This window comes from Hyla sarda, chromosome 1 (genome assembly GCF_029499605.1).
Source record: "Hyla sarda isolate aHylSar1 chromosome 1, aHylSar1.hap1, whole genome shotgun sequence".
NCBI lineage: Eukaryota > Metazoa > Chordata > Amphibia > Anura > Hylidae > Hyla > Hyla sarda.
Window position 1 is genome coordinate 14,202,766 of NC_079189.1, and position 8,349 is coordinate 14,211,114.

The window sequence follows — 8,349 nt, forward strand, 5'->3', positions numbered from 1 at the left end:
TGGTGATTTCGCTGGGCAATCCGTTGGGCTTGCTGGGCAATCTGTTGGGCTTGCTGGGCAATCACCGTGGTGAGGTCGGCGACAACTGGCAGAGGAACTTCAGCGGGATCCATGGCCGGATCTACTGTCACGATGCCGGCTGGCAGGAGGTGGATCCTCTGTGCCAGAGAGGGATTGGCGAGGACCGCGCTAGTGGACCGGTTCTAAGCCACTACAGGTTTTCACCAGAGCCCGCCGCAAAGCGGGATGGTCTTGCTGCGGCGGTAGTGACCAGGTCGTATCCACTAGCAACGGCTCACCTCTCTGACTGCTGAAGATACTGAAGATAGGCGAGGTACAAGGGAGTAGGCAGAAGCAAGGTCGGACGTAGCAGAAGGTCGAGGCAGGCAGCAAGGATCGTAGTCAGGGGCAACGGCAGGAGGTCAGGAACACGGGCTAGGAACAGACAAGGGAACGCTTTCACTAGGCACTAAGGCAACAAGATCCGGCCAGGGAGTGCAGGGGAAGTGAGGTGATATAGGGAAGTGCACAGGTGGAAACTAATTAAGCTAATTGGAAGATTGGGCCAGGCACCATCATAGGTGCACTGGCCCTTTAAATTGCAGAGACCCGGCGCGCGCGCGCCCTAGGGAGCGGGGCCGCGCGCGCCGGGACAGGACCGACGGAGAGCGAGTCAGGTACGGGGACCGGGGTGCGTATCGCGAGCGGGCGCCACCCGCATCGCGAATCGCATCCCGGCTGGAGGCGGGACCGCAGCGCACCCGGTCAGTGGATCTGACCGGGGCGCTGCAGCAACGAGGATGAGGCGAGCGCTCCGGGGAGGAACGGGGACCCGGAGCGCTCGGCGTAACACATACCCTGTTTATGGTGCTTCATTCACCTTTAGGACGGATACTTGATCCTATCCACAACTTTGTCACGTCTTAAGTAACATTTTAGGAGACTTGTCACTGTATCATTAGGTACCAGTTCTTTGCAAATTAATGATTCCAGTAGTTACTACTGAGATTGATTGGATTCGAGTCGGCCTGCACTTGGATATTACTGTACAATTATGTTTTCCTTTCTTTTCCTTAACCATTATGTTACTAGGTATTCTGTTTACCTTTTTCCCCCTTTTTTGACACCTTTTGTTTGTATAATTTATAGATCTGATGAAGGTCCAGGTAGGACCGAAACGTCATACTGTTTAACTATTGGATTGCTAATAAAATCTAAATCTACTTCACCGTGAGAAGTGGTGTGCGAAGTTTTTTCTTTTATATGTACGTAAGGATTGGGATTCCTAACTCCAGCACCCACGACATTTTTGAGAGTGACGTATTTCTGCATTGAATATTCTATATACTGTGCCACCATTATTGAACTATATACTGTGCCACTATTATTTAACTATACTGTGCCACCACTAAGGGTGCATTCACACGTGCGTATTTTCTGCTGCAGATTTGCTTTAGCAGATTTCTCTTCCCATTGTCAATGGGAAGCAAAATCTGCAGCAGCAAAATCTGCAGCAAAAATAGGCACATGTGAATGCACCCTAAGGATCTATACACAGTGCCAGCATGCATAAAAATATAATGTTCCAATATAATGAAATATATAATGTGCTTACATTCCTCCAATAATTCCCTAATAATGTGCTTCATACAATACATACAAGCACATAACATAAAGACACATACAGTACATAGGTCATATACACACATACAGTACATAGGTAATATACACACATACAGTACATAGGTAATATACACACATACAGTACATAGGTAATATACACACATACAAAGAGACACTTTGACACATACATACAGGTACAAATATACATTAAGAAACATAAATACACAGACACACATATAACATGGAATATATACTAAAAGATATAGCCAATAAGCACATCATATATACAGGTACCTCATACAATCACTCACAGATATATACACAAATACATATATAAATACACACACACAGATTAACTTGCTCATATATATACACATATACATAGATTCACTTGCTCATATATATATATATATACACACACACACACACACACATGCATGCACACACACACGCATACATAGATTCACTTACTCACATATATAGGCACATACATAGAGATAAACACACACACACACACATGCATGCACACACGCATACATAGATTCACTTACTCACATATATAGGCACATACATAGAGATAGACACACACACACACAAACATATACTGTATATACATACAGACACACTGACATACAATCACTCACATATATACACAGTCACTTACAATAAGGCCCCAAGCCATCACTCTCTGAACATACATAGAGATACACACATATATGTATACATACACACACACACACACACATATATACATACACACACACTGACATACAATCACTGACATATATTTTCAGTTACTTACAGTAAGTAAGGCTCCATCCCCCTCTGCACAGGCTGGTTGTGTCCAGACATGCTGTGGGCGGCGCTTCTCTCTGCCTTCTTTGCTCCTGTCTCCTCCGTGTGGAGAGAAGCTTAGAAATAGCAGATAATGACAGGGTGAGTGGCGCCCCCTTGCTGCAGGGAGGGCACAGCACCCTCCATTAAACCACATACAAATCTCCCCAGCAATGGATCCTTTTTACTTCACCTGTCACCCTGAGTCTGTAGCTCCTTTTGTGAGGGCACTAGAGGGGCAGGTGAGGAAAAGGGCAGGGGCTCACGCCCCCTTTTACCCCTATGTGTGCACGTCCCTGTCCTCGGTCCTTTACTACTCTAGACCGAGGACGTTCTCAAACGTCCTATGTCCCCAACAGGTTAAAGGGGTACTCCAGTGAAAAAAAAAATATTTAATCAACTGGTGCCAGAAAGTTTAACAGATTTGAAAATTACTTCTATTAAAAAATCTTAATCCTTCCTGTACTTATTAGCTGCTGAATACCACAGTGGAAATTATTTTCCGTTTGAAACACAGAGCTCTCTGCTGACATCATGAGCACAGTGCTCTCTGCTGACATCTCTGTCCATTTTAGGAACTGCCCAGAACAGCATATGTTTGCTATGGGGATTTCCTTTTACTCTGGCAGTTCCTAAAATGGACAGAGATTTCAGCAGAGAGCACTGTGCTCGTGATGTCACCAGACAGCTCTGTGTTTCAAACAGAAAAGAATTTCCACTGTAGTATTCAGTCGCTAATAAGTACAGGAAGGATTAAGATTTTTTAATAGAAGTAATTTACAAATCTGAAAAAAACTGAAAAATTTGCCCGGACCTTCAGGGTAGTGTATATAATAATGTATATATAAATTGTATATTAATATGTAAAATAGATCTCTGGGTCGTGCTTCAATGATAATTCAATTGTTTTATTAAAATATGATAATATGCAATACGTTACTCCTCACAGGGCCCTTGTGAGAAGAACACATAAAATGTAAAATACAAAATGCAAGCAATCTTACAATATAGATATAAAAAGATCAGTCACTGGTATATATATATATATATATATATATATATATATGACTTAATAAATACATACAATGCCTATATTCTATGCAGCTGAAATCCACAATGCCACAATGGGATACTGTTAGAAAGAATATTATATGTCCTTTTGGACAAAACAGTTTGTAGCAATTTGTATACTATGTTACCGGTCCTGTGTTTGATGGTTGTGACGGCTCAAACAGCTTGCGCTGGAGGCAGGTAAGGTAGTTTCCGTGCCTGGATGGATGGCACAAAAGAGCTCCAGGTGGCGGTCTAGATGGTACTGGTAATTAGGCCTAGCAAAGTCCAGATGGAACGCGGTGGTGGTCGTCGCGGGCTGAAGAGCGCTGGCAGGCGCTGATGGTATCAGATGACCGGGAGACCGTTGGCGCTGGCAGGCACTTTAAGATGTTCTTTTCCTCACCGCTGGACTTAGATGCTGGCAAAATGAAAGCAGAGACCGCAAACTGGATGCATGGAGCTTGCCTCGTGTTGCCGCCGTGTGACGTCAGCAGAGCTGGAGCTGGTATTGTGTAAACAGGACCGGACACATGAAGGACTGGATCGGCTTCTGCACGAAAGTCCACAAGGTATGAACAGCTGCTTCCGTAGGTAGTAGGCACAGTTCATATGTCGCATTAGTACCAGTGATGAGACAAGACTAGATGCGTTTCAGGGTTCTCCAATGTGACCCTTTCCTCAGTAGTCAGAGTGGTTATCATATGTGATTGCCTATTTATAGGAGCACGAATCCCACATATTAACAAGCTTCAAAGTAATCATAAAAACAATACATGGATTAAACGGATAGGTTACCTAGAGAGCAATGGATAACAAGGAAGGTATAGATGTATGTGTGAATACCGTCAAAACGGTGTAAGGTGAAAAAGTACATTTTCACTGAAAATTGATAATAATGGATAATAATAATGAATCTAATAAAAATCAATATAGGTTTAAATTCTATTATATTTTTCAAAATTGGACATAGAAATTAGGATAAAATAGAATATTGTGTGACATTGCTAAATACTGGTGTTAGAGAAATTAAATATGATAGTATGAAGTGGACGATACTACATAAGTGAAAGTAGTGCTGTTAAGGATGTGATGTGTAATGGAAATAATGTGTAGTGAATGTAGAATAGTAACAAGAAATTGTAAACATTTAAAAAATAAAAATAAATAATATGAATAAAAATGAATTCAAATCAAAAAATGAAAATAAAAAATGATAAATAAAGAATAAAATAAAATAAAAATGAAAATAGAAATAAAAAAATATATATACAATATAAAATAAAATATAAAGTAACAAATTAAACAAAAAGAGGTCAGTGAAGAGGATGGAATCAGCCTATGGGGCACCCCCTATTATATACAGGGGTGACCTCATAGGCCAAGTGCATCCTCTACAAGAATCCAAAGAGTTCAAAATTGGAGTTGAGTCCACCTGGTTCTAGTGTTGCAAATTCAAAAAAATTTTTACTTTCAGCCTTGGACATTTTAAGTAAAAAACTGCCACCCCGCCAGTCTTGTTTGACCAGTTGGAGACCAGTAAAGGAGAGAGAAGACATGTCACTCTTGTGGACAATGGAGAAATGGGCTGACAGTGGGTGTTTCAGGTTTTTATTTTGAATATTATTAAGATGTTCTGCTATTCGCATTTTAAGTGCCCTCTTGGTTCGGCCTATATATTGCTTTTTGCATCCGCATTCAATAATATAAAGGACACCCTTTGAGTTACAAGTTATTAGATCTTCAATCTTCCATTTAAATGAGTTAGTTTGGGAACATACCTCAATGACTTTCTTTGGGCCCTTAACTTTTATGCAGTTAGCACATGTCCCACACCTCACAAATCCCTTCGTGTTTAACCACAAATTGTTCTGTCTTTTTAAGGGTGGTTTTATAGATGGCGCTACAGTGAGGCCTAAATTTGGGCCCCGAGTATATACTATCGGGGGACGTGCCGTTCATAGAGCCCCCACCTCACGATCTTGCTGTAACATGTGCCAGTGTTTGCGTAAAATTTTCTCCACTTTTTTGTAAGAATTATTGAAAGGAATCACCAACTTACCTCCAAATTCATCTAATTTTTTTCCCTCTCTCTATTTTTGAAAAACTTTGTTCTGTTTAACGACTTTATATTTTCCAGAGATTGTTCCAGTAGCTGATCAGGATAAGTTTTCTCTTTAAAATTGATGTGTAAGGAGACGAGCTTCCTCCAGAAACTGATGGTCTGAGGTGCAGTTTCTTTTCCACCTGCGATATTGCCCTTTTGAGACGTTCATTAACCACCTAGGTAGATGGCAGCTTGAATTCCTATAAAGCTATTCTTTGCCGTTGGTTTTTGATATGTCCTACAACTTAAATTATCCTGATCAGCACTGATGACAATATCTAGAAAGTTGATACTTTTCTTACTAATGGTAGATGTGAAATGTAAATTGTGATCGTTAGTGTTCAAATTAAATAAAAAGTGCTCTAAATCAACCGTGTCACCCTCCCAAATTAAAATAATATCGTCAATGTACCGCTTCCAGAGCACCAGGCCTGTAACAAGCCGCGGCAAGATGTTATTCTCCTCCCAAGCCGCCATGAATAAATTCGCGTAACTTGGCGCAAACTTGGTACCCATCGCGGTACCGATTATCTGTAATTAATAATCACCCTCAAAATAAAAATAATTGTGCATTAAAATAAAACAAATGGCTGTGGTGATGAAATCAATCTGTGATGATTTTATGTGACCATGTTGTAAAAAATGTTTCACTGCTGCTATCCCTAAGTCGTGCTGTATAATCGTGTAGAGTGAGGATACATCTAAAGTGGCTAATGTGTGTTTATCAGACCATTTGAAGTGTTCAATTATTTCAATAATTTCTGTGGTGTCCTTCAGATAAGTATGTGTCTTTTGTACGAATGGCTGGAGGAACCTATCGACGTACTGGGACAGGCTCGAGGTAATCGAGCCTATCCCAGACATGATAGGACGCCCCAGGAGATTATCTAGACATTTGTGTATCTTTGGGAGACAATAAAACACTGGCAACCGATCAGGGGTCCCAAGTATAAATTGATGTTCTTTTTCACTTAGGATACCTTCGTCCACTGCCTCTTTAGAGAGTGACTGTAGAAGCTTACTATATTCCTGAGTGGGATCATGTTTAAGTTTTTGATAAGTGGCTGTGTCGCCCAACTGTCTATTACATTCGCGAATGTAATCAACAGTATTTAGGATAACGACTCCGCCCCCCTTATCGGCAGGGCAGATCGTGATTCCTTCTAGTGACTAAATCTTTTAATGCTACTCTTTCTTTGTGGGAAATGTTATCTTTTGGGTATTTTGTGTTTTGAATTTTTCTCTAATAATTTTCTACTAATTTTTTAAAGGTGGTAACATCAGGGGCCATTAGGTGCTTCGGATAAAACCATGATTTTGGCCTACACTCAGTATGCAAATATTCTGTCTCACTTATTGTACGTTCCAACGGGGTTTTGAGAAAATGTTTTTTCAAACAAATGTTGCGGACAAACTTCTCCAGACCTACATATGTTTGAAATTTGTCCAATGTATGAGATGGGGCATATTTCAAACCTTTGTTTAAAAGTGTTTCTTGTGACAATGTCAAAGTGTGGTTGCACCTGGAGCTCTTTTGTGCCATCCATCCAGGCACGGGATGCCTCCAGCGCAAGCTGTTTGAGCCGTTGCATTGCCGTGGAATGAGATTTGCCATAGAATGAGATGGTCCGCCTCCATCACATCCTATTGGCTCTCTCTTGTCACGTGACATATTTAAACGTCACGCATCGATGCGCACAGCAGTGTCAGTTTGGCTATCACAGGGAGAGGGTCTCCTCACCCTGTCATAGCTGAAGCTGTACGGAGCTCTCATGGCCTCTGTGGCCCGACAGAAGTTCACACATGTACGCAGCTCATACGGCTGCCTCATATACATTTACTGTTGATCCACAGCGCTATCGGGATCCCGATGCCCGATGGCGCTGTCATCAGTGTGCGTCCCCGCGAGCACCCCACGCCCGCAGCTCCACTCCCCGTCCCCCGCAGCTCTACTCCCCGTCCCCCGCAGCTCTACTCCCCGTCCCCCGCATCTCTACTCCCCGTCCCCCGCATCTCTACTCCCCGTCCCCCGCAGCTCTACTCCCCGTCCCCCGCAGCTCTACTCCCCGTCCCCCGCATCTCTACTCCCCGTCCCCCGCATCTCTACTCCCCGTCCCCCGCAGCTCTACTCCCCGTCCCGTTAACGCTCAGGGAGCGGGGGACAGAAAGTAGAGCATCGGGCGCAGGTTAAGTTATTCGCGTAGTGCTGCGCATGCGCAGTACTACTTTACCTGCGCCCGATGCTCTACTTTCTGTCCCCCGCTCCCTGAGCATTAACGGGACGGGGAGTAGAGCTGCGGGGGACGGGGAGTAGAGCTGCGGGGGACGGGGAGTAGAGATGCGGGGGACGGGTAGTAGAGCTGCGGGGGACGGGGAGTAGAGCTGCGGGGGACGGGGAGTAGAGATGCGGGGGACGGGGAGTAGAGATGCGGGGGACGGGGAGTACAGCTGCGGGCATGGGGCGCTCGCGGGGACGCACACTGATGACAGCGCCATCGGGCGTAGGAATCCCCATAGCGCTGTGGATCGCTCCCTGAGCGTTCACAGGGGACGGGGAGTACAGCTGCGGGGGACGGGGAGTAGAGATGCGGGGGACGGGGAGTAGAGATGCGTAGGACGGGGAGTAGAGATGCGGGGGACGGGGTGTAGAGCTGCGGGGGACGGGGAGTAGAGCTGCGGGGGACGGGGAGTAGAGCTGCGGGGGACGGGGAGTAGAGCTGCGGGGGACGGGGAGT

General features: G+C 44.1%; 1 protein-coding gene across 1 annotated transcript in view; it reads right to left on the reverse strand.

Moving 5' to 3' along the window:
* The window catches only part of LOC130312355 (vomeronasal type-2 receptor 26-like), a 67,234-nt gene extending 64,778 nt beyond the window's left edge, over window positions 1-2,456 (reverse strand). Inside the window, exon 1 of the mRNA XM_056552573.1 lies at window positions 2,426-2,456. The gene's annotated coding sequence lies outside the window, so the exon portion shown is untranslated. The remainder of the gene's footprint in view (window positions 1-2,425) is intronic.
* Window positions 2,457-8,349: the final 5,893 nt, after the last annotated feature.